Consider the following 27,913-nt stretch of genomic DNA (forward strand, 5'->3'; position numbering starts at 1 on the left):
TAATTCTTCTGCATATAGATATCCAGTTTTTCCAACATTATTTTTTTATTATAAGGATATTACAAAGGATATTAAAGGATATAAATCACAACCAGATGAAGAGATACATAAGGTGAGGTACCAAACAAAGGAGCTTCTGTCCTCATAGAGTTTGGGGCCCAGTACTGTGGCACTTGGAAGCATTCTGGCTCCCCAGCTTGGAAGCTCTCCAAACCCCCTCATTTGGGGTTTTTATGAAGACTTCATTACATAGACATGACTGATTAAATCACTAGCCATTGGTGATCGATTCAACTTCTAACCCCCTCTCCCCTCCTAGAAATCAGGAGGGTGTGCGACTTAAATTTCCAACCCCCTATTCTTGATTGGTTCCCCTGGGTCAGTACCCACACTTAGGTGCTTTCCAAAAGTCACCTCATTAACATAAACCCAGGTATGGTGGAAAGGCACTTGTTATGAATGACAAGACACTGATTTCACCTTTATGGCTCTGAGGTGTTTTCAGGAACTGAGGACAAGAGAACAGATATTATAACAGATGCTCCCATTGCTCATAGCTCAGAAAATTCCAAGGGTTTGGGGAGCTGTGAGCCAGAAACTGTGGATAAAGACCAAATATATATATAAGAAATACACCTGAATTGTAAATCAACTATACTCTAATATAAAATAAAAATTAAATTAAGACAAGCAATATACCTGAATAACCAAATATATATTTCTTATATATCACAATATCACAGTAATAAGACAGATTTCCAGCAAGAACAGGAGGTTTACAAATCTAATTAGATAACCAAAGAGTTTCTTTAAAAGGCTTATTATTCCTAGAAGACAAATAAAGTCAGTATTTGGGGAGCCACAGGGAAAGAAAAAGAAATAGGAGGTTGGACCCAAAGCAATACCCCTGAGTTGAAAGCTCAAGGACTTTCAGAGAAGTGCTCTAATTCCAGATGGGTGGTCTTGGGCTGCAGAAGTGTGAGATCTTGATCAGATCTCAACGGGCCTCCAAGATGCTTTGTAACAGGGAAGAGCTAAATCGGACTGCACGTTGGATCTGTTTCTTTGACTTCTTTTCGTTGCTTTTGTTATTATAATCATACATAATGGCCTGCCTCGGGGAACCCTGCCCCTCTGCTGTTCAGCTCACAGAGGGACAATCTGACCCTAGCTTCCTGTGGATGGCTGCAAGAAAGACAAAACTGACAGATGCCCTCACCGAGGCTGCTCATTCCAGGAGATGTTTTGCAAGACCGATGGCCCTTTTACTTTACTTCCTCACCGCTTCTCCCTCTCTATTCTGCCTTTTTACTTTACTTGCTCACCGCCTCTCTCCCTCTGATTCTATAAAAGAAACTGGCGTCCCGACCCTGATTAGATGGTTTTTCAGAGTCACTAGTCGCCATCTTCTCGGTCTGCCGGCTTTCCGAATAAAGTCGTCTTCCTTGCCTCAAAACCTCGTCTCCGAGCGAGCTTGGACTCGGTAACAGCTTCACTACAAATATCACCAAATTAAACTATTGATGAGACAAAGCTGAATTTATTCCTCATGAGATAAAGGAGAATACTACTTTGGCAGTCTTTCTAAGGAGGGAGATTTATGAGATTCTGAGACTTCTTTAAGACAGTCTTCCAATGCAGAGAACTTTATTGAGATTGTGTGAGGATCGTGATATAATAGATTAGAATTGATGAACATGGCAAGGTGAGGTTTTCTAGAGGAAGGTTTCAGTCTTAAAGAGTAAGAAATTTGAACAGTCTGATGTGCATTCTACTTTTTTTTCTGGTAGCTCCTGGAGCAAATAATAAACTTATTTGCAATTTCTATCTTTCTGGGCAAGAGTTTCCTGAAATAATAAAGTCATGTTGATAAAAATAGTGTAATAGTAAAATCGTGTTAGAGAAAACAGCTGAATAATAAAGACACGCTAACGTAGATGGTAAACTGTGTGGGTATAGAAGCTTTCAGTTCTCACTTCTGCTCTCGTCCCAAAGAAGAATGTTTTCTAGAATCTCCAAGGGCTTTTAAGAGTGTGAGCGTATTTTGTTTATCAGTAACTAATGTTTATCAGTAACTAATCAGGAACCCATAGCAATGACCATTTCTTGTCTAAAACTCTACAACAGCTTCTTAACTGGGCTCCCAGCTTTCATTCTTATTCTACTCCAGGCTACTCTCCACACAGCAAGCAGAGTGAGACTTTGAAAATGCAAATTGAAACACTTCAGTGTCTTCCCAGCTTTGTTACATTAAGAGCCAAATCCTTACCAAGACCTACAAAGCCAGCTGGTACCCCTCTTAGAACCCAGGCTGGAGCAAGTACTTTTCAGGGCCCAGTTTTCACCTCTCCCCAGCTGCACCACCAGTTGCCCCCACTCACCTGCCACCAGATGAGGCGTCTGCAAGTCACTGAAATATGCACAACTGGAGTATACAGCTCACTTATAGAACATGCCCTGGTTCTCCAGAGGCCCAGAATTTCCTGCCCAGAGGTCTGCAAGCCTGCTTCCAGGGCTGCAATCTATTCTTCCATATGAAGAATCTCTCTAAGGACAGGCTTCGCTGTGCTGTGCACACCCTAGACCCAAGAGGTAACCAAGAGGCAGGTGTTGGCAGGGGTGAATGTGGAGCTTGGACAAAATGGTCTGGGATGTCCATATATATGTATAATCTCTAACAATATAGAATGGAGCTGAAGGTGGAAAGCAAAGGGGCAGACCAGGGACCAGAGGCCCTGATTATTCACCAACCTGGAATCATGAGTCCGAGAATTTCACATTTAAACCTGGCCTCCTGGGTGTTATAAAGGTTAAAGAATGGAGAGAGAACATTTTTTATTTAAGAGTATGTTAGCTTGATTTGCAACTTTTAAATATTCAGACATTGAATCATAGTGGGCCTCCGTTTGCTTTTGCACCTTGTCCCATGCTAGGTGCGAGCTGACTCCTAGTTTAGTTAATGCATCTCCTACCACTCCCTCCCTCCTCTACTTGCTCCTGTGGGCTGCCTTTCTGGTACTCAACCACAACTGGCATGCTTCTGCCTTATAGGTCCTTCTTTCTGGAATGCTCTTCCCCAGATAGCTAAAAGTCTTGGCCCCAGACTTTACTGAAGTCTTTTCTCGTGTGGCCTCATCAGAGAGGCCATCCTCCTTCACCACATCAAACGCTTCCGGTCTATTGTCCTCTCTGCCCTTACACTCCTTCAGTTTTCTTCATAGCACTTTTCTAAAATAGCACTACCTGGCCTTTTATCAAATAGCTTTCCCTCTGTTAGAATTAAGCTCCACAAAGGCAGGCACCTTTATCTGTTTTATTTACTGCTGTACACCCAGGTTCTAGACACTTCTTGACAAGTACTAGATACTCTCTCTTCCTCTCTCACACAAAAACATATCACACACATAACATAGAAGTGAATGAACGAATGAATCTGCAACTTGCTCAAGATGTCAATTTAGGTAAGCAGAATGAGTAAATTGCCTCAAGCTTTAACATTTTAAAAGTGCTTCCTCTTTCAGTAATTAAAAGGTGTACTACTTAGTTGATTTCAAAGAGTATTTGTTGGCAATGATAGAAAGAATCTCACATTTTTATAGTGATGTTTATTTTTGGTCCATTTAAAATCCTTCAAACAACTGACAGGGCAGCTTCTGCAGAAATGTAATGAGAGTGGTGAGTGAGGGAGGAAAAGCCATTTGCGTGCCTTAAGTACTTGCTATCACTTAATATATAGTATGTGGGTGGAATAAAGGCATACAAGTTAAAGAGGAGAAACTGTCTCTACCTGATATAATACATCATACAAAATGTATATCATTATATATATATATATATATATATATATAATGGTTTTATGTAGTTATATATGGAAACAATGGTTTTTCAAGTAACATCATACAAAAGCATCCTTTTCTTTTTTAACATTTAATCCTTAGTGCTTAGTCAATAGTAGGCAGTTAAATATTTCTTGAATAAATAGCTAAAGTTAAATTGACTAGACTGATCTGGATACAAAAAAAGAGACAAATATACAGAAAAAGAGCAAAGAGAAAAATTGCAGTAGAAATTATACAAATGACTGGTTTATTTACTAAAACAGTACAAAAAGATGAAGAAAGTACATATACTCAGGAGCTAGAATCCAAGATTATATACATTCTAAGTCATGTGTTCCTTGACTTAAAATTTACACTGCTCAATTAGGTAATATGTTTCCCTATGAGGTGGCTATGTTTAATTCAGGTAGATTATGACTTTTGCAAGTCTTATAACTTAGAACCATTTTATCACACCTTCTCTATCACTGTCTTGTTCCATAGTTCAGCCATTATCTTTCCTTCTTTCATAAGAAAAACACCCTTTAACCAAGTCCCAACTTGCTTCAAGAGTGCAGAAAAATCCTTTATGTGTTGTAGTATATCAAGTACTGAGCTATGTGCCTTGAGGATTTATTTTCCAACCTGAGATAAGTTTAGACTTGTATCAGGGATTCCAAGGTAGAATTCACCTCCGTTTTTTTACAATTGACACTCTGATTCTATCTCCTCTGAACTGTGACTCATCAGTCACTGAAAAACAGAAACAGTTGCTCAGGAGTGCTGGGCAAGTAATTCGGAAGACACATCCTTATCCATGAATTTCTGCCCAAAATACAGTCATGCTAAATGCAAGGTGTTTGCAACAACAAGGTACAGGTCTGATGCCTTATGAGGATGAGCCCTCTGAGTCAGGCAAATTTCAGGATGAATCCAACATTATTTCAGCATTATTCTTTCAAAATATCAGTAAGTTTTGCCCTACCCACACAGTTCTAAATGCACAGAAATCCTTTCTGAAAAATGAACAAATCATCACATGACTAGAAATTATAAAGCATGGTGCTTCTCCTTTCTCTTTTCTAGCTAGTATGTTCCAGGAGAGCAAGGATCATGTCTGCCTAATTTACAATGTACCTGGTACAAAGTAAGCACTCCATAAATATTTCTTGTTTGAAACAATTAAAAAGAAGAATGAAAAAAGTCTTTGGTAGCAGTTCTTATATAACGACAAAAAACATATCATACTTAAATATGGCAATAATATGTTTTCTGGAATCTTTTATTGGTAGCCATGAATTGTGAAGGAATGACATGGTACCTGCTAGGTTTCCATGTACTTACGCAGCCCCAGCTTCTCTTTTGAATTTCATTATGGCTCTTTTTCTATGCCATAAAGCCTGGGAAGTGAGAGTCATACAACCAATAGACATCTCCTAAGGCTCTACCTGTAAAAAGACAGCATTTGGAGGGAAAAAAGGTATAGTGCTCTTTCATTTCACACTGTAATCGATTTCTGAATAGCTAGTTTTAGATAACATCTGACTATAAATATTTGATATACTCATATTAAAACAAATGTCTGGGACTTCCCTAGTGGCGCAGTGGTTAAGACTCCGCCTGCCAATGCAGGGGACACAGGTTCGGGCCCTGGTCCAGGAAGATCCCACATGCCGCAGAGCAACCAAGCCCGTGTGCCACAACTACTGAGCCTGCTCTCTACAGCCCGCAAGCCACAACTACTGAGCCCACATGCCACAACTACTGAAGCCCTCGCGCCTAGAGCCCGTGCTCCTCAACAAGAGAAGCCACCACAATGAGAAGCCCGTGCACCGCAGTGAAGAGTAGCCCCCGCTCGCCACAACTAGAGAAAGCCCTCGTGCAGCAACGAAGATCCAACGCAGCCAAAAATGAAAATTAATTAATTAATTAAAATAATAAAAAAATAAAAATAAAAAAATAAAACAAAGTCGGAAGTTCCTCTTGCAAACTTCATCCAGGATAGCCTAAGCTTTGGAAGGCTTTGGTTGTTAATCATCCCATTGGATTTGGTCAGCATTTCCCCCAAAGTGAGATCTTTAAAGTACTAGTTTAAGCAGATGTTCCTGTGTGGACTAGGGTCGGGGGAAGGCATTTTTCTTAGAAAATGACGACGTGCATTAGCATATTTAAGATTCTAAGTCTTACAGTTAAAAGAAGTTTCATTTTGTTAAGACCAGAATTCTCCACTAAAATTTTTTTAATCTGGAACTTTTCTTTTAAATCCAAATATGTATAGGACTATCCTAGAACACTTTTAAGGAAGCAGCACTAGCATAGATTGCTCTACACAGCTGTATGTCTGCAAACTCTATCTGTTAAACCTCATGACAAGTAGGGTTATGCTGATGTTTTTGAAAAACCTTGCTTCATGAGTCTAAGACTATTTTGTTTATTCTGAATGTTTGCCATATGTCCTAGAAGTCTTAAGCCATCTCCCTGTGGGCCAACTGGAGATCTTAACAGTGCTCTAGCTATAGGGGTAGACAAAAGTTCAGTACCTGGAAACACACTGTGAGATTATAATTTAATGTGATCCCAAACACATGAAAACACCATCAAATGAAGGATAAGAATTCCTGGGAATTTCCTGGGAAACCCAAGGAAATGCAAATGAGCTTCACTTCCTCCTCAAAACAAATGACGTGAATATCCAATCAAAGTGTGTCTGGAGATAAAGGAAAATGTGGAGGAGGCCTTGGGCTGTATATGTGAATGCAACCAATGAGCTGCCTTTATTTCGTGTCTCCCAGTGAATGAATCTATGTTTCAGGCTCCTTAGGAAAACCACTCTATAAACCAGTTTATGATTTTCTTTCTCCGATCATTGCAGCTGGTCATTACGGAAAACGATGATCTCAGAGTCGGCTGTTCCTGCCAGAGAGCTTGCACACAGAGAGATGCCTTTGTGAAGCCAGCCATAGAAACCTGCAGAAAATTGGCCTTCTTTCCTTAATAGAACCATGCGAACAAAGATGAGTTTGTTGCTGACTCAGAGCTGAAAGCTTTGTTTTGTAAAGCTCTCTGAATATACTGCACTCTGCCAAAGGAGAAGGGCTCCTTCTTAAAAAAAAAAAAAAAAAAAAAAAAAAAATGAGGAAGAACAGTCAGCGGAAACCAGACAACAAATCAAAGTGCACACCCTTGGGGTGGATATTTGTGACCAAAGTGGACTGAAACTTTTTTTTTTTGGGTGAATACTGGTCACATTTCACAAGCTGAATAAAAATGAAAGGAAGAGGAACTTTAATTGATGGGATGCCTTTTGATTTGCAGAGCAAAACTGCCAGAGCAGATGTACCAGCAAAGAGGATTAGATTGTCCCTGCTATGATGCAGTGCAATTTTCTTTTTTCCCCTGTAGTAACCCCATTGAAGAGAGGCTGTCTTTAGTGTCTAAGATTCAGCACTGCAAAGAAACTGTTGTCTTTGGGCACAATGGGCCACTCTCGCAAAGCCAGACAGAATATGTGAGGAGAGAACTAATATCCCTTTAAATCTTGGCAAGACAGTTTCAGTTTTACTATTTTTAAAAGGCAAAAATAAAAGAGAAATTTGTGGATGCATTCAAAGTTGATAAAATATTCATTCGAGTGAACCTTAAAACATTCATGACTACTGTTCATCATTTTGAAAACTCAGATTGAATCAAGAAGGACTCACTGCTCGTTTTCTTTTTTAATTTAATCAGTCCAGGGTGTTTGGAGGGTTTGTGTGTTTGTTTGTTTTGATTTGTTTTTTGGTTATTGTTGAGATTCTCATCTAAAAAGATAGCGCTGTCATTAAAAAGGAATAATTACCAGAATGTTAATTTTAATTGCCATCCAAGAAACCAAAGTGATCTGTAAATCATGCTGATGGTAAATGGTGTGCTTCAGTGAGTCTCAAGTGAGGGGAGAAGTAATGCGTCGTTATTGTTATTATCCTTAATACGCTTGTGAGAGGAAAACAAGAATTGGAGAAGTGTATTTGTTTTTAATGTCTAGTGCCAGATCGTTTTGTATTTTTCACTTCTGGGAAAAAAGTAAAAGGGCAAAATGCTACTCAGCTGGGGTCTGATTCTACTGAAAATAGCTGTGGTTCTCTGTACAACTCGGGTTGTGGAAAAGCATGAATGCTGGCACCACCACAGACTCACTTATTCAAGGGAAAAGTGAGGTCAACCTACTGAGGAAGTGAAAGAAATAATCCTCTCTCCCTCTCATCCTCCGCACTACAGCTCCTTAGTGATGAGCTGCAGATCTGCCCCAGGGAAGGGAAAAGTATTTATGCAAATGCTTTCCTTCTGCACTGGCTAGCTCTGGGGTCAGTCTGTCTCTTTTGCAGCTATGAGGCTTTGTCTTCTGACAACAACAAATAAATATGCAGTTCACGCACACACACAAACATGCAACCACACAAATAAGCCTGGATCCCCCTCTGTTTTAACAGCAGTTATCACTTCTTAAGACATAATTAATACTCATGTGAAAAATAACTTTCCCATTATGGTCTAAGTGATTTTTCCAGGAACGTCTAGTTCTATGGGTACCAGTGCAGGCTGACTGAACAGCTAAGGAAGAGTGACCACATCTGCTTCCCCACTCTCCTTCTCATTCTGATAGGAAGAGAAAGTTCTCAGGGTTCTTTCATCACATCCTGGATAATTGTGCGATACTCCATTGGATTTCTCTTTTCCTCATCTAAATCAGCGCCAACATAAAGTATCATCAGGACAGAGTACCTCCACCCCGGGGCCCAGCCTCCTCATGGCCATATTAGACACATTTACACATAGAGCACATATCCTTGAGAGACTGGTGGGACCCTGCACATAAAACAGGCCAGGTAATGGCACTCAGAGAGAGCCTTGAAGGGCGATATCAACACGCACTAGTGTTTAAAGGAATTTCAGGCACATGGACAATGTCCCAGACATTGACCAGTCTGTATGTTCACATACAAGCCTAATAAAATCCTAATAGAGTAGATTAGGCCAGTAGAGTCTCATTGCTTACTTTGTTTCTACAGTTACACAGAAACATTGTGGACAAAGAAAAGACCCTGATGTTAAGTAATATGTGAAAGAAAATCAGACAAACTATATTGTGTTCCTCTTGGTTTTATCCTCAGCAGAGCCAGAAGACAGCAGCTGGGAATCTTCCTTTGCTTAGCTATTTAATGTACATAATTAAAGCCTCTTATTACTCCCTTAAATTTTCTCACTGCCATGCTAACCCATCCCAGTTCCTCTGACCTTTTCTCAAAGATCCTATTTTCCAGACCTCTAATCTCCTTGTACCTGAACACTAGACCTCTCCCAAATTCTTTATTCTTCCCAACTCTTGCCATCATTTCTAGGAGCATGTTTCATAAATGCAACTGTACTTCTCTTCCAGGCTATCAAGACCTCTTATTCGTATCTTCATTTCTTCAGTTGAGCAAATAAGTACTTACTGTGAAACTACTGACTACACTGTGGAAGCTGCTGTTGGGGGAAATAGAGTCTTGAAAGAACAAATCCAGTGTCCAGGAAGTTCACAATTCCTTACCAGATACAGATACGCATCCAACATCCCTTGGCTTAAGGCAGGATGAAATAAGTGCTCTTACAGAGGTTTAAGAGATATGCATGGGCGAGCAAAGGGATGAGTAATGTTATCAGACTAAGGGGCAGTGGGATAGAGTTCAGGAAACACTGTCCATGGATAGGTGACATTTTAGCCCATATTGGAAAAGGAGTAAGGTTTGAGTTAGGTAATGAGTGATCCCTAAAGGAAGACTTGGTGGGTAAAGGTCAACCTTCTAACTTTACAAGGTGTTATGTAACACCTTTTTTGTGATCATAATTTCTCAGCAGGTTGACCGGTGGAAGCTTGCACTTTCCCTGGGTACAAACGCCCCACTGAGCTTCTCAGTCTACTAGTGATGAAGTCTCCCTGGGTCCTACAGGCTAGGAAGGTGCCCATATTGATGTTCATCTTGACCTCCCTCCTTTCGCATCAACGTCAGGAGGTTTAGTGGATGAACCTATTCAGAAATTTTAGCAAGGTGACGTGAAAACGAGCTGAATGTTCGGAGAGCTTAGATGTTCCGGGTGAATAGTGTAGACTCATTGAAAAATTGAACATAGCGATTAAAATCATGCTGTCTGTTCACTTCATTTCAGGCGCCCTATTCTTTGTCCACATTTCCCAAGTGGGCATTAGGAAAGTGTGGCTGAAATGTATTTCCATGGTTCTTCCCTCTCTGGTTTCCATATACTGTTTCCTCACTGTGAAAGCCCTCTTGCCTTTTGCCAACTCCTCAACTGAGCTTTTTCTTTAACCTGTTGAACTCGTTTAAGATCTGGAGGCAAATGACATGTTCTCTAGGGTGTCTATCTCAGACCAAATCCAAGCAGAAATATTCAGTAGCTCCACTCTGCTCTCCAAGCACTCTGTACATAGGGTAAAGGTCTTTTAGCCAATCTTCACTGAACAAACGCAGCAGCATGCTGAATTCACCATCACCCTTCCCACTCCCCATGAAAGCACAGGGAGCGTTGTCCATGCCTGCTCAAACCTCCTGACAGGGAATATCTCTCCAGTGCGCTGTGCCCGTCTCCCCCTGCCAGTGAGGCCTATGCTTACCAAGGAGCAGTTGATTTGTTCCACCTTCTATGTCATTTGTATTTAATACTTTCATTATTTATTTAATATGTAAGCCAACACACTATGAATGAAATGAAAACCAAGTTACCTTGTGGGCACGCCTCTAAGCAAAATTTCTATTGAGTGAGATACGGGTTAGACAATAATAAAAGATTAAGGGGAAAAAATCGTAAAAATATAACAGATTCTATAAATGTCTTATAAGTTTGTTTTCCAAGTGACTTTTTTTTAAAATTTATTTAATTTATTCATTTATTTTTGGCTGGGTTGGGTCTTTGTTACTGTGCACGGGCTTTCTCTAGTTGTGGCGAGCAGGGGCTACTCTTCCTTGCGGTGCACAGGCTTCTCATTGCAGTGGCTTCTCTTGTTGTGGAGCATGGGCTCTAGGTGCACAGGCTTCAGTAGTTGTGGCTTGCAGGCTCTAGAGCACAGGCTCAGTAGTTATGGTGCACGGGCTTAGTTGTTCCATGGCATGTGGGATCTTCCCGAACCAGGGCTTGAACCCGTGTCCCCTGCATTGGCAGGCGGATTCTTAACCACTGCACCATTAGGGAAGTCCCCAAGTGACTTTAAGCTCTCATTCTGCTTTAAGAAAACTGTAATTACTGGGTATTATACAGACTGTCATATAGGTATGGTTTATGGAAGAAAGTGAAGTCACAATTTCAATCAGTAGACCCCTACTCAAAGGAATTATGTGGAATATTAAAAGATTTACCAATATATGTATATTTATATGGGTACATTAAAGTTATATGTGTATCACTCATATGATATTCTACTTAAATTCACTTTTTTGATAACCAATCCTCCTCTATCAGTTCGAACCTAATGGGTAAATGGGTTTCTGTTGTATCTTCATATAGTACTTATTATGATGAGCAGCCATTATTTATTTGTTTGACTCCCAGCTGAGGGAGAGGAGTATACTTTATTCATTGTTGTACTCTCAGTGCTCAGTAGATTATCTGACACACCTTGTTCCATAAAAGGTCATGTATTATCTTAGTTGATTTTCATAACAATTGGTAAAGTAGCTAATGTAAATATCATATTCATTTTATAGCTGAGGAAACCAAGTCTCAGAGGTTGAGTGATTGCCCAGGGGCAAGAGCTGGAGATGAAAAGAACCTAGCCTCCTAACTCCTGGCTGGAACTCTAAAGAGCGTGTGGCACCAGTAGGATTTTTTTGGTTTTTTGTTTTGTTTTGTTTTGTTTTAATGGGGTTTTCCAATTTTTAAAAAAATTTTTTATTTTATTTTATTTTTATTTATTTATTTTTGGTTGCATTGGGTCTTCGTTGCTGCACGCGGGCTTTCTCTAGTTGCGGTGAGCGGGGGCTACTCTTTGTTGTGGTGCGTGGGTTTCTCATTGCGGTGGCTTCTCTTGTCGTGGAGCACGGGCTCTAGGTGCGTGAGCTTCAGTGGTTGTGGCACGCGGGCTCAGTAGTTGTGGCTCGCAGGCTCTAGAGCGCAGGCTCAGTAGTTGTGGTGCATGGGCTTAGTTGCTCTGCGGCACGTGGGATCTTCCCGGACCAGGGATCGAACCCGTGTCCCCTGCACTGGCAGGCGGATTCTTAACTACTGTGCCACCAGGGAAGTCCCAAACCAGTAGGTTTGATGAAGGAGGTCTGCTTTGGTGATTTTCCAGAGGAAACTGGATCTTGTCTGTCATAGGAAATGAGATTGTTTTTCCTTCTCTAATCAGAGTGTTATGAATGGCATATGTTTGTTAATACTTTTGGTCACAAAGTCTACATAAGGGGAGCCCATCGGGCATCAACGCCATAGTTACAGAAAGGTTAGAACCCATGGATAAATGTTGTTGCCCCAAGTCTGCAAAAGCCAAAAGGAAAATCAAATCCCCTATTGATATCTCACAAATCATAGGAGAGATTGTTCAAGCATTTGCTTTCCTTATTCTACTGTGTCTTCACTTGAGAAAATAAGTAGCACGGAGAGAAATGGTAATAGTGATGAGGAAATTGAAGTGTCTCCTGACATTAGAAGTAAATTGGAGTCTTCATTTGGCAAGCATCTGAGGAAATGTTAGCATTCAGGAAATCTAGAGTTTACTGAGTCAGTGGACAGGGCCCTCAGTGACTGAAGAACATGAGGCTAAGTCAAAAGGAAAGGGAAATAAAGTCTGTCAGACTGACGCAAGAAGAAATCAGCATTGCTTTTATTGCTGCACACCTGTCTCCTATAAGTTACCTGGCATTTTGGTGTTCTCTTCTCCGTATTGAAGACTGATTTGATATTAATCATTTACATTTTGGTGTGAATAGTTCAGAATTAGAAATGATAAAGAGAAAACCACCTGGGCTTCTTTTTAAAAGATCTTGGGTCTGCAAGAGCACACGTGGCAGCAATGTTTCTGGTTCTCATAACAATTGCATAGAATTTGAGGAACAACATCATAAAGAGGTTATTATTAGGTTTATAATAATCATTTATTCAATCTTTTTTTCTCTGTAATGAAAGCTGCTATTTTTTCAGCACCTTCTAAGTGCTGAGTGTTCTACATACAATATTTTATTTAATTCTCATAATCAACTGCCACTCTTCATTCTCATGTCCGATACCTGAGCTCTCCTGATTAAAGAAACATAATGAAATATTGATCGGGTGACTAACCCCTGTAATGTGTCAGGTAGGTAATTTGTAACTCTAGTGTTTAGAGAAAAAAAAAATCTTTATTTATTTAGGAGATGTGTATCTCTAGAAGGTGAATATGGTAGGAATTTTAAATCAAGTAAATATGAATAAAATTTGTATTCAGGCTAGCCTTTTGAGGGCCCTCACATTAAACAAAATAGCTGCCTTGTCTGTTTCTTTATAGAACCAGCCCTGTTGAAAATGTGCTTGGAGAGCAGAGAGCTTCAGTAACCTTGGTAATGACATGGGAGTCCATAGACTCTCCGTGACTCATCAGGAAGTGCCATTTGGACAATTTTAGTTGAAGAAAGCAACCAGCTCCCAGCCCAACACTTGTACACCCTTTTCTCTGTCAATAGCTCTAGAACCGGATTTAGAAGACACGTGCCTCTAAATATTATGTAACTGGATATAGCAGCTCTTTATAAATGGTGGTAGAAACCTTAAACCCTTAAACACTAGGAGCAGCTATGGAGCTTGACATAGAAACTCATGCAGTCTCCCTTCCAAGCCTCCTCTGACCCCATTTATAGCAAGGCATCTGCTACAGGAGGTAGTAAGAGGAATAATTATAGAGATATATCTGAGGAAGAGGCACAGTTCATAGAAGAAACACATTTGAAGAAGAAACATAGTTCACAAAAGATTTAAAAGCGCTGGATCTTGAAGCCATAAATCTTTGTTTTGGAGAACTGGTACTTTCTAGGAGCTGACTTGAGCTGTATAGACAGACCAGAAATAACACAGGGTACTGACAAAATTTTAAGAAGAAATAGAAAGTTGGAAGAGGATTTAGAGCGAGTAAGGAGGTGGGGGGCATCATATTTAAAGAGGGTGGCCGGGGAAGTCCTCGAAGATGTGACATGTAGGCAGAGTCTGGAATAAAACGAGAGAGCGAGTCTTCCCGAGAGCACACTCTCTCAAAGTGATGCCTTTTTAACAGCACTACTTAAGACCACAGTGAAAAGTTATTAGAGTGAGCAGTGTAAAATACACAATTGAAGAAACGATGGTCACATGATAAGTCAAAATAAAAAGGTAGTGAGATAGACATGGTGATATGTGATGACACCCTCTCCAGTCTATAGCAGTCTGCCCCTCTCCCAGCATTAGGACATGGCTAGGGCTTGGATCCAGGTGAGGCCTCTGTGTCATTCTGATGTTGCTGACACCCTGGTTTTCAAGTACTTTCTCCAAGAGCTGATCTCTCTGAGCACTAGTCCTTCTTCACCAGACCTAGTCTTGGGACTACCTGAATGGTGGGAAGAGGGCACCATTTTTCTCTTTGTGGGTGTAGGAGTGGCAGTCAGGACCTCAGTGCACCTGTTGTATCTGCCTAAGGCTGGTTCCAATTAGACTCCTCCCAATGGAAACAAGCAAAAGTTAGTTAATATTGTTGGTATTTTCCTTTTTAGTGGTTCAGCAATTATTCATCTCATGCTAGGCCACTGAATAAGAGTCCTCCGAGAGATACCAAGCATGGCTCTGATGTCATGGGATTTAAGTTTAAGGATACTTTTTCCATGGTATAACCTCTTGACTTGCATGACATTATATACTCTTTGTCTCTTTCAGTGAGTCCTGTTTTACTAGCATCTAACGTAAGAGTCTCTTCCAATACAGAAGAAATTGTTATTATGAATAAATAGACTATTTTCCTGAAATTGCAACCTTTAGAAAAGCATCCAGGAGTGGATTTAGATGAGTGACCTGTAAGTGATTCTTACCAGGTGACTCCTGCATGGTCAAGCAGAAAATTTCAAAGGAAGAACCTATATTTGTTTCCGGAAATCTTCAGGATTCACTGAGTCTGAAACACATTGGTTTCCTTCTCTGCCATCTTCAGCTTACCAAACCTAGGTACAGAATTTTATCACCTTTAATAAATGTATATCCTTCCATGACATAAACTTTGAAGTTTGGTGTGATCCTTTCCCCCACAGCATATATTTTCTTCCTATTCATTTAATAATACTTAAGAATATCTATGGTTTATTTTAGTGCTTGGTCAAGTACTATAGAAAATAGTTTGGTACAAAGAATTACAATAGTGAACATGTATTTAGTGTGTTATATGCTGAGTGCTCTACATGAATATTTTATTTCATCCTTACTCTATTAGGTAGGTATGATTATCATTGCTCCTGTTTTATAGTTAATAAAACTGAAGCTTACTGAGGTTATATTAATCTGAATTTTCACAGCTGGGAAATGTGGTCACTAGTTTTCTAACCCAAGCAGTATAGCACCACACTCCCACACATAACTATCATGCCATGCAGTCCCCCTTTACCTAGTCCCCTAATTAAATTATGAATCTCTAAAACTTTCACATAAATACAGTGTGTGATGTCCGGCACTTTAACCTCTTCATTTTGTCACACTCTCTCCTATGCCAGCAGGTACTTGACAACTAAGTGGTCTCTGACGCATACCAGGCATGTTCATCCAGTTATATATCACCTCTACCATTGCAACCTGATTTTTTTCCTAGAGCTTCTACCCTCATAGCATTTATGGAGAAGAAACTCTTCCCTCTTCAATATTGCTGATAAGGTCATTGTTGAGGTCTTAATATCCAGATCCGTGGATAACTCGTGTCAGAGATAGTTTCTAAAGGATTTTTTACATAAGTACTATTCAAAATGCAGTCTGTAGACCAGCTTCCTGAATGTGAACTGTTCTGTCACCAGTATGTAATGCAACAAGGAGCTTGTGTCAGAATGTAAATCATCGATGTCACTGTCTTAATCCACTTGGGGACGAAGGCGAGCAAAATTCTCCCACCCCAAAATGTCTCTTTGGCATGCAAATTATTTTGTGCTGAAAACAATCAAGGCCCCAAAGACTCAGGAATCAACGTGGATCTTCCTCCTAATTGCCTGAAGAGTGCAGACAGAGGGCCTGTTCCAGGACAGGAGCTGTCCTGTGTGGACAGGAAGAAGCCTAGCAAAATCAGTTAAAGCTCCTCTGTGTCCCATTGTCTCTGCATAGCCTAGCAAACATCTGTTTACCAAACATTTGCTTTTCCTTCTCTAGGTCAGTTGACTTCCTCCCCTTTGAGATCCCAAACTACTACCCTCAACATCTTTTGTCTATAACTGAAGATGGTATGTTAAGGCGAAGGTTTCAGCCATTTTGGTGAGTTACTCAGCTTTCCTGGGTCTCTCCCATGTATATATATAATTAAACATTTGTTTGATTTTTCTCCTGTGAAGCTGTTTCATGCCAATTTAATTTTTAGGCCAGCCAGAAGAACCTAGAAGGGTACAAGAAAATTTCTTCCTCCCTGACAGCTGCTATAGCAAAATACCATAGACTGGGTAGCTTATAAACAATAGAAATTTATTTCTCACAATTCTAGAGGTTGGAAGTCGAAGATCAAGATGTGGGAGATTCAGTGCCTGGTGACAGCCCACTTCTAGACAGTTGTCTTCTTGCTGTAACCTCACATGACTAAAGAGGCAAAGGAGTTTTCTTGGGTCTCTTTTAAAAGAGCACCAATTCTACTCACGAGGGCTCTTCCCTCATGACATCACCCCAAAGGCCCCACCTCCTAATACCATCACCTTGGGAGTTAGGATTTCAACATATGAATTTGGGGGGAACATAAGCATTCAGTCTGCTGCCATCACTAAGCACACTATCTAGTTCCTCTGACATTTTTTTTCCACATGAAGACCTTCTCAATGAAGGATCTAGTGAGGTGACTTGCATTCCCATGCAAGCTTTCTACTTCATCATGGACTGGCACTTTACAGAGTGTGGCCCTACGCTATGGCCTGTGATTGGGTAACACTATGTTTTGCGCCTATCCCATTTAAACAGACTTCAGGTGAGATTATATCAGGCATATGATGTCTTCTCTGGATTTAGTCTCCCTCTTTTTGTCATCAGTATATTCCCAAACACAATCAGGTGTTTTGAGCAGACCAAGAATCTTTAGGCTGTTCATACAGCGTTTTATATGAGCAACTAGAAAGTGACCAACTGGTGACCCAGAAACATTTTGACATACACATTTAAACTGGTAAAAGCCAGCAGGAAATAAGGGTGATCTTATCCTTGTCTACCTCACACACTGGTAAAGTTCAATCCTGAGACTCAAAAATTCTGTACCCGGTATTCAAGAATTAATCTTAAATTCACAGAATAATGGAGCAATTTCCTTTAACTTTTCAATTCAAAATACAGTTACTTATCTACATTCTAATGATTTCTTGTCTTCTTTTGTGTCAGCCACTACTGGGTGATACAAAAGGGCCTCACGGTTCATAATAATTCTATTCATTAGGAATTAACTCAAGCGCTTATTCTGATGCTCTAATTCTGAAAGAACAATTCTCAGATTTATTCCAGGAAAGGTCAAAACTTCTTTTGAAATGAAAGCTTTCACAGAATCCCCATATATAAAACATATAAAGGTATAGCCTCCTAATTAGAGTAAAATCAGCGGGACTGAAACCCTTTCTACCCCCAACCATCACAACCAGGAAGCACCTAAGATGCCTTCTCAGAGCCCTAATGTTCTCTGCAACACAGTTTGAGAATCACTGTTACAGTCACCAATTTCTGGAGTATCATTTACAGACTACAGTTATCTGCAGTCATTTTCGTCCTCCCTTTGAACTATAGTTAGCAATGTGCCATGAAATTGCTCATCTTTCTCCATGATTCCAACTTTAGGGTCCAATTGCCAGAAGTTCTCACATATGGTGATAAAAGGCTTATCAATGTTTAAAACATAAAACTACATGACTCAAGCTCCCCAAGCATTCCCAACAAGCATTGCCACTTCTCAATTGTGCAATACTCTCCAGCCAGAGTTCAAGAGTTTTTTCTCCTAATGTGATAACAAACAACCTCTAAAAACAAAACATAGCTTTTAGTAGTGCCTTAAGTCAAGCAGTACCACTTACTCATCCTAAATATGTTCCAGAGTTTGGACCGAAAAATATATTCTGGGGACTTCCCTGGCAGTCCAGTGGTTAAGACTCCACGCTTCCACTGCAGGGGGCACAGGTTTGATCCCTAGTCGGGGAACTAAGATCCCACATGCTGCATAGCAAGGCCAAAAAAAAAAATATTCCAAGCTTGTAGCCTACCTTAGCAATTTTGTCATAGATTTCTCTTTTTTCTACAGAAAGAAGTTTTTTCTTAAAAATTACAATATTGAAGTTAGGTGTTGTTTTTCTATGTACTTTGTCCAAGACATTTCTCTCCCTGGGTCTCAAAGGTCATGGAAGATGCACAGGTCAACATTTGAACTGACTTTCTCTCCTAAACATCTTACCCACTGCATAATAGCCTCTATATCAGTCTGCAGAAACCTTTGATATTTGCCAGCTATCATCATGGTTCATTGATATTCCCGATAGTCCAAAGTTTTTCCTCTCAAAACACACAAAAATTACAATAGCTTCGATTTTCTCTACTACGCATGCTATTCACTGTCTAAATGAAACTGTTGCAAAAGTGTTTGTTTGATGTTTGCTTGCATGTTGTTTTTGTTTTGCAGAAAGCATCCAAGAAGTGTGTGTGTGTGTGTGTGTGTGTGTGTGTGTGTGTTGTTTGTAGTAAGGGTGAAAAGAAGACATAAATCTTATCTGACACTTTTTCTAGAGTCCTGATCAAGAATTTGTACTGAAATCTGAATTTTCAAAAATGGTGGTAAGTTAGACATGTCTCATCTCATCAAATAGACTGTAAACTCCTTGAGGATAGAAATCATGGCTTGTGTTTCTTTGGAGTTACTGACGGTACTCAGAATAGTGTCCCTTGAGAGTACTTTTGGAATCAAATAAAATCAACCTAGAGGGTTAAATTAAGCCATAGAGCAGTTCCTACACTGTTCTTAAATCTTGTAAGTGTCCTTCTGTAATTCATTAAGTTTAGACTTGACATATAACTTACTATATGGTGTTATAATTGAATGACAAAAATGGCACTGAATGACAAAGGCCATCACTGCCTACGCAGTTTTTCCACTTCTTTGGTGGACTACCAAATACATAAGAATTTAAAAAGCGTGACTATTGGGTATAAGGTAGGCTCAAGGATGTATTTATACGACACGGGAATATAGCCAATATTTTATAATAACTGTAAATGGAAAGTAACCTTTAAAATTGTATAAAAAACATTTAAAATTTTTTAAAAATAAAAAGCATTTAAGGAAAATGTGGCTAGCAGTGACATATCCTCAAACATCTGAATGGGTTAGACTTAACATTGTTCACAAGGGCAGAAATTGCAGAACTTAAAAATGAAATTGTACAGTACACAATTAGGTTTGAGATGATTAGGTGTCTGCGGTATTAAGTAAAATCACAAGTGTCAATAGTAGGCAACTATTTTTGCATAAACACTAATCTACAAAAGAAATTAAAATGTTAAGATGATTAATTTCTTTTCATTTATCCAAAATGAATATACCCTTACAGCACTCCACCAGGAGACAATATGCATTTTTTACAATTTAGATTACTTACTTCCAGAAGAATGAAAGATCATCAGTGAGAATGTTGTCATCGTGTTTAGTGATGAATGTTAATCGATGAGCATATTTGCAAAGTAGCAACACAGAGACAGTAGCCTAAATATTCACCTTAAAATTCAATCAATGGCTGTCTCTTTGCACAGGGCGGCTATGGATTGCTCATCACTGACTTATGTAGAAGGCCACGTAAACATTTGTCTTATATTTTGAACGGTAAATTTGGTTGTTTTAGATATTTATGTTACCAATTTCTCTGCATCTCTCCTTGACTTACTTATGTTGTTGCTACAAGCTGCTTTTATTAAAGAGGAAACACTTTATCTTACCTTCAAAAGCTAAAATACAGGCAAAAACTAATGTCCATCAGGATTCTATGTATCTATAGCTATTCAGTCATTGTTGCTTAGCAACATAATGACTCTTCCTATAGAGAGGTGCAAAATATATATATATATATATATACACACATATATAAGCATGTATAGAATCTTGTAAAAATGAATACCATTTAATAAACTACCTTATAGTTTCCAAACACAAAATATCTCTTTGCATACTGATATTAACATTGTAGCATAATATTTATTAATATTTTAGAAAAACATTTAGAAAGAAGTAGTACATTAAAAATATACTCTAGGGCGTCCCTGGTGGCGCAGTGCTTGAGAGTCTGCCTGCTAATGCAGGGGACACGGGTTCGAGCCCTGGTCTGGGAGGATCCCACATGCCGCGGGGCGGCTGGGCCCGTGAGCCACAATTGCTGAGCCTGCGCGTCTGGAGCCTGTGCTCCGCGGCAGGAGAGGCTGCGATAGTGAGAGGCCCGTGCACAGCGATGAAGAGTGGCCCCCGCTTGCCACAACTAGGGAGGGCCCTTGCACAGAAACGAAGACCCAACACTGCCATAAATAAAAAATAGATAAAAAAAAAAAAAAAAAATTAAAAAAAAATATATATACTCTAGCAAAAAAGTCTAAGAAAGAAAAAAGGCAAGAAACTGGAAATCTAAAACTCAGTACTATGATCTTTACTTTCACCATCAATGCTAATAAAAACCACTCAGGAGAGGCAGAGAGTGAAGAGAAAATAAACTTGTTACAAAACAGTATAAAATGATTAAGACCTTTAGGACAATCAGTCCTGGACTTTATCCTAAATAGCTGAAAAATGATACAAGTATTCTCTTTACATGAGAGTTACCATATACATAAGAGCTATTTATTAGAATGCAAGATAATTTGGAACTGTAAAACTCTGCCAAAATAGTCTAACATGTTTTTGATGTCTCAAAAGATATTTCAGGGCTTCTCTGGTGGCGCAGTGGTTGAGAATCCGCCTGCCAATGAAGAGGACACGGGTTCGCGCCCTGGTCCACGAAGATCCCACATGCCACAGAGCAACTAAGCCTGTGCACCACAACTACTGAGCCTGCGCTCTAGAGCCCATGAGCCACAACTACTGAAGCCCACGTGCCACAACTACTGAAGCCCACGCACCTAGAGCCCTTGCTCCGCAACAAGAGAAGCCACTGCAATAAGAAGCCCGCACACCACAACAAAGAGTAGCCCCTGCTCGCCACAGCTAGAGAAAAGCCCGTCCGTGGCAACAAAGACCCAACGCAGCCAAAAACAAGTAAATAAATAAATTAAATAAATCTGTATTAAAAAAAAAGATATTTTAGCTTATTTTAGGTATCTTAGGGTCTCATTATAAACAATTCTTATTGCACAATACAGTGAAAGTTATCTTAGTTTTCTTATTTTTTTCTAATTCTGAATGAAAGAGATGATTATACAGCCAATACCTGACTTAAAACCAGTTGATGCTTCAAAATTGATCCCTAGTCAGTTGTTTGAAATTGTTAATATATTTTCCCTTTTTAAAAAGTTATAGACTTCTGCTTCCACCCAAGATGGAGAAACAGGGACAAGATCTATCCTCCTATCTGAAACAACAAAAAATTGAAAATATACGAGACAATGACTTGCAAGGCACTGACATCAGGCAACAAAAGACAATGATCACTAAGAGATGGGAAACAAAGAGACAAGCCCTATGACTGTCATGAGAGAGTTTGCAGAGCATAGTGCAGGAAGGAAGAAACCAGGTGGAGATTGGAGACTCCCTGAGCTGAGAAGATGGAACTGACACTCCGAAGAGACAAAAGCATCTGGAGTTCTCAGGAAAAAGTAGCAAAAGGAGAAATTGCACACAGAGAGAATATCATAATACCTGAAGATCTGTAAGTCACCCCTGTAAGTATTCACCTGTGTACTGATCCATGCATGCACTGAGGAAACTACATGAGGCTTGGGAAAGAACCACCCAAAATAATTAAGGGTAACAATGCCCAATGCTCACACAAGGCAGGGAATAGTGCCTGTTGCCAGCACCCAAACTGAATAACCCTCAAAAACTGAGGGACAGTAGTAGAGTACACACAAGTTTTTTTAACCTCAGTAATGGAAAATGATTAGCTTAAAAATGAGCACTGCTCTGGTACCTAACAAATCTTAAAAGTAACACCTGAAATAATCAATTTCTTAAGAAATGTAACTACATCACAGAACAAAGCTCAATAATATTTATAAAAATAGGCATAAACTGTACCCAACAAAGTAAAATTCACAATGCCTGGTGAAATTCACAATGCCAATCAAAAATTATCAGACATGCAAAGAAGCAAGAAAATATGACTCATAAAGAAGTAATTCAATTGAGTAGGACCAACCCAGAACCAATACATATGTTAGAATTATCAAACAGGAACACTAAAACAATTAAACTGTAGTCCATGTATTCAAAAACGTATGTAGAGACATGGAAGGTATTTTAAAAATTTAAAGACCTTAATAAAAATTCTAGAGACTAAAATAAAAACACTAGATGGAATAAATGGCAAAAAGAAAAATTAATATACTGAAAACATGGCAACAGAATCTATCAGAAATGAAATACATAGAGCAAAGGGAATCAAAAAAGAAGTGGAAAAGCATCAGTGAGCTGTGGGGCAGTTTTAAGCAGCCTAATACACATGTAATTGGAGTCACAGAAGGAGAGGAGTTGGAGGATGGGACTGAATAATTTTTGAAGATATAATGCTTAAAAACATTCCAAATTTGATGAAAATTATAATTGCATATCATACCTCAATAAGTCTGAGGTATGATATGCATGAAGAAAACTACCTCAAGTCACATTGTAATTAAATGGCTCAAAACCTGTGAGAAACAAACAAGCAAAAAAACTTAAAAGCAGTCAAAGAAAAAATGGCACACTATGTAAGAGGAACAAAGATAAGGACTACATCAAATTTGTCACCAGAAACAATGCAAGAGAAAAGAGAGTAGAGCAATATCTTTATTACACTGAAAGAAAAAACTTAGAACGTATCTTTCAAGAACAAAGGCAAAATAAAGACTTTCAGATATACAGAGGTTGAAAGAATTCATCACACACCTGCACTCCAAGACATGTTAAAGAAAGACCTTCAGGCTGAACAAAATGACGCCAGAAGGAAATCTGATCCACACAAGGAATGAAGACCACCAGAAAATACATAACTACATGGGTAAAACATGAAGGAGCTTTGTGCTATTATGTAAAGCTCTTTAAAAGATACTAATTGTTTAGGGAGAAAATATTTGCAAATGAATCAATGGACAAAGGATTAATCTCCAAAATATACAAACAGCTCATGCAGCTCAATATTAAAAAAACAAGCAACCCAATCAAAAAATGGGCAGAAGACCTAAATAGACATTTCTCCAAAGAAAACATACAGATGGCCAAGAAGCACATGAAAAGCTGCTCAACATCACTAATTATTAGAGAAATGCAAATCAAAACTACAGTGAGGTATCCCCTCACACCAGTTAGAATGGGCATCATCAGAAAATCTACAAACAAAAAATGCTGGAGAGGATGTGGAGAAAAGGGAACCCTCCTGCACTGTTGGTGGGAATGTAAATTGATACAGCCACTATGGAGAACAGTATGGAGGTTCCTTAAAAAACTAAAAATAGAATTACCATATGACCCAGCAATCCCACTACTGGGCGTATACCCAGAGAAAACCATAATTCAAAAAGAGACATGCACCCCAATGTTCACTGCAGCACTATTTACAATAGCCAGGTCATGGAAGCAACCTAAATGCCCATCGACAGATGAATGGATAAAGAAGATGAGGTACATATATACAATGGACTATTACTCAGCCATAAAAAGGAACGAAATTGGGTCATTTGTAGAGACGTGGATGGATCTAGAGACTGTCATACAGAGTGAAGTAAGTCAGAAAGAGAAAAACAAATATCATATATTAACGCATATATGTGGAACCTAGAAAAATGGTACAGATGAACCAGTTTGCAGGGCAGAAATAGAGACACAGATGTAGAGAACAAACGTATGGACACCAAGGGGGGAAGGTGGCGGGGGTGGTGGTGGTGGGATGAATTGGGAGATTGGGATTGATATATATACACTAATATGTATAAAATAGAAAACTAATAAGAGCCTGCTGTATAAAAAAATAAATAAAATAATATTCAAAAATTCAAAAAAAAAAGATACTAATTGTTTAAACAAAAGTAGAAACCATGTATCATGGGGTTTATAATAAATGCAAAAGTAAAATGTATGTCCATGTTAGTTCAAAGGCTGACACAGAAGAAATGGAAACACACTATAAAGTTAGTATACTATTGATTAAATGGTATAACATCATTTGAAGGGAGAGTGTAATGAGCTAAAGATGTATACTATAATCTTTAAAGCATCCACTAAAATAGCAGAACAAAGATTTACAGCCATTCAGCCAACAAATGAATTAAAATTAAATCACTAAAAGTGTTCAGTTAATCCCAAAGAAGCCAGAAAATTTTGGAAAAGGGAGTGAAGAACTGGTGGGAGAAATTAAGCAGCAAAATGATAGATTTAAACCAAACCGTATGAACAAACACAAAATATGTAAATGGTCTAAACACCCCAATTAATAGGCAGAGGTTTTCCAGCTGGATAAATAAACAAGACACAACAATATGCTGCCTATAAGAAATTCACTTCAAATATAAAGACACAAATAGGTTACAGGTATGAGGATGGTAAAAGATATACCACGTTAACAGCAATCAAAAGAAAGCTGAAATCTTTATATCAATATCAGAAAAAGTAGATTTCAGAAAAAGAATACTATCAGATATAAAGAAGGTCATTTCCTAATGATAAATAGGTCAATTCATCAAGAGGGCATAATAATCCTAGACATTTATACACATAATAAGAGAACTTCAAACTACATGAAATGAAAACTGACAAAACTACAATGAGAAATAGACAAAGCCACAACAGTAGAAGAGTTCAATATCTTTCAATAATTGATAGAACAAGTAGAGAAAAGATCAATAAGGATATAGAAAATTTGAACATCATTATTAACCAACTGGCATAATTCACATTTATAGAACATTATACCCAGCAACAGAATACAAAATTCTTATCTTCATGCACACATTACACTTCCAAGGTAGACCATATTCCAAGTCATACTAAATATTTCAATAAATTCAAAAAATTCAAATCATACAAGTATGTTTTCTGACCACAGTAGCAGGAAATAAGTATTCCATAATAGAAATATTTGGGGAAAAATCTCCAAATATTTGGAAAGTAAATAACAAACCTCGATATAACCTATGGGTCACAAGAAATCAAAAGAGAAATTAGAAATTTTGATCTGATTAAAACAAAAATAACAACATATAAAAATTTGCGAGCCGCGCCCTGCCTTTGCCCTTGCCACGCCGCCTGCTCGGGAGCGAGTCAGGTGGCGGCACTGGCTGCGGTGTGGCTGCTCGGGGCGGCTGCCGCCTGTGCGCAGCGGGACCAGGACTTCTACGACTTCAAGGCGGTCAGCATCCGGGGCAAGACGGTGTCGCTGGAGAAGCACCGCGGCTTGGTGTCCCTGGTGGTGAACATGGCTAGCGAGTGGGGCTTTACAGACCAGCGCCACCGGGCCCTGCAGCAGCTACAGCGGGACCTGCGGTCCCATCACTTCAACGTGCTTGTGTTCCTCTGCAACCAGTTTGGCCAATTTGGCCAACAGGCGCCTGACATTAAAAGGAGATGGAGAGCTTTGCCCGCCACACCTACAGTGTCTCTTTCCCCATGTTTAGCAAGATCACAGTCACCGGCACTGGTGCCCACCCTGCCTTCAAGTACCTGACCCAGACTTCTGGGAAGGAGCCCACCGGGAACTTCTGTAAGTACCTAGTGGCCACAGTTGGAAAGGTGGTAGGGCGCTTGGGACCCAACCCTGTCGGTGGAGGAGATCGGGTCCCAGATTACAGCGCTTGTGAGGAAGCTCATCCTGAAGAAGCCAGAAGACTTATAATCACTTTCCCTCCTCTCCCACTGTCCCCTCCCCCCGCTGTGCACACGTGACCAAAGGAAACTCAAATGGTGCAACAAAGGGAGAGACTACTGCCTCTAGTTCCTTCACTCTTATCCCACCGACCCCATCACTCCTATCGCAGGAAAATTCTAGTAGTCTGATTCTTTGAATCTTAGAGCAACCTATAGGAACCCCTGACCAGTGAGAGCTCTTGACCAAATGACTCAATAAGAACCTCTAGTCCATGAAAACATGGGGCAAATAGAAGTACTTGAAGCAATAATCTCCTACCTGTTATGAACTCTGTAAAATGGGGCCAATTCCTACCTCACAGGGCTGTTGTGAGGATGAAGGTGAAAGGCCTATGAAAGTGTCTAGGGCAGTGACAGCTAACTAGGAGGCATTCAAAAATTATTTTCTGCAGATGAACGAAAAAATAAGTTGTGATCAATAAAAACTTGAAGGCCCCCCCAAAAAAATAATTTGTGGGCTTCCTCTAAAGCAGAACTTAGAAGAAAATTTATAGTACTAACTGTCTATATTAGAAAAGTGAAAAGGTCTTAAAGACCTCAGCTTCCAATTTAAAAAACTAGAACGGAGGAGCAAGTTAAACAGAGTGAGCCAAAGGAAGGAAATAATAAATGTCAGTGTATATGTTAATAAAATCGGGAAAAAAGTAATAGAGAATATCAGTGATATCAAGAGCTGGTTTTTTGAGAACTTTAATAAACTTGATAAACTTCTAGCCAGACTTATAAGGGAAAAACGTGAGATAACATGAATTATCAACATTGGGAAGGAGCGAAATGACATCACTGCAGATTCTAAAGACATTAAAAGGATAGTAAAGATAGACAAGTTTATACCAATAAGTTAAACAACTTGGATAAAGTGGAGACATAACTTGAAAGACACAAACTAACAAAGATCACTCGAAAATAAGCTTGGATATTCTGAGTAGCCTCTCTACGGCTATCAAAGAAATTGAGTTTGTTGTTACAAACCTTCCCACAAAGAAAACTCCGGCACAGATGGCTTCACTGGTGAATTTTCCCAAACACTGAAGGAAGAATTACCATTCTACATAAACTCTTCCAGAAAATTGATAATGAGTGAATGCTTCCCAACTCTTCTAAATGAGGCCAGCATTACTCTGATACCAAAACCAGACAAAAACATAACAGAAGAGAAATCACAGAAGGTATCCCTCATGAACATAGCTGAAAAAATCCTCAGCAAAGTAATAAAAAATCAGATAAAACAAAAAATAAGGATAATACGTGATGACCAAGTGGAGTTTATTCCAGAAATGTAAGGTTGATTTAACGTTCAAAAATTCATCAACATTATTCCCCATATCAACAACCAAAAGAGAAAATAATATGATCATCTCGATAGGACTCAGAAAAAGCATTCGAAAAAAGGCACTATCCATTCCTGATTTTTAAAGAAATCTCTTAACAAAGCAGGAATAGAAGAAAATTTCTACGTGTTATACATGGTGGTTAAGTTTACAGGGTAACCCACAAATCTATTTAGTTCTTATATAAATTGTTATATCTATGCAATTGTCAAGAATTGGAGGCAACACTCTTGAAATCTATAGCCTGGGATTTCAGTTACTCATATTCCTTCAGCACCAGGATCCCTTGGGAGTAAGCTGGCTGCTGGCTCAGCAAACCTGGGCTTATCTATAGAACTTGGTCACACTAAAGTATATATAATCAGTCTCAACTCTGTTTAAGGGCTGAAGACAGAAGACCACAGAGCATCTAGAGGAGATGGAAGAGGCAGTGGAATTTCTTACCTTTTTTAATCCTATAGGACTCTTATTGTCCATCTCTGTCCCAGAATAAAGACACGATTTTAATAGAT

General features: G+C 39.2%; 1 pseudogene; it reads left to right on the forward strand.

Moving 5' to 3' along the window:
• Window positions 1–1,106: 1,106 nt before the first annotated feature.
• On the forward strand, window positions 1,107–26,064 carry LOC137768330 (uncharacterized; annotated as a pseudogene).
• The last annotated feature ends 1,849 nt before the right edge of the window (window positions 26,065–27,913 follow it).

The sequence above is a fragment of the Eschrichtius robustus genome, chromosome 8, assembly GCF_028021215.1.
Source record: "Eschrichtius robustus isolate mEscRob2 chromosome 8, mEscRob2.pri, whole genome shotgun sequence".
NCBI lineage: Eukaryota > Metazoa > Chordata > Mammalia > Artiodactyla > Eschrichtiidae > Eschrichtius > Eschrichtius robustus.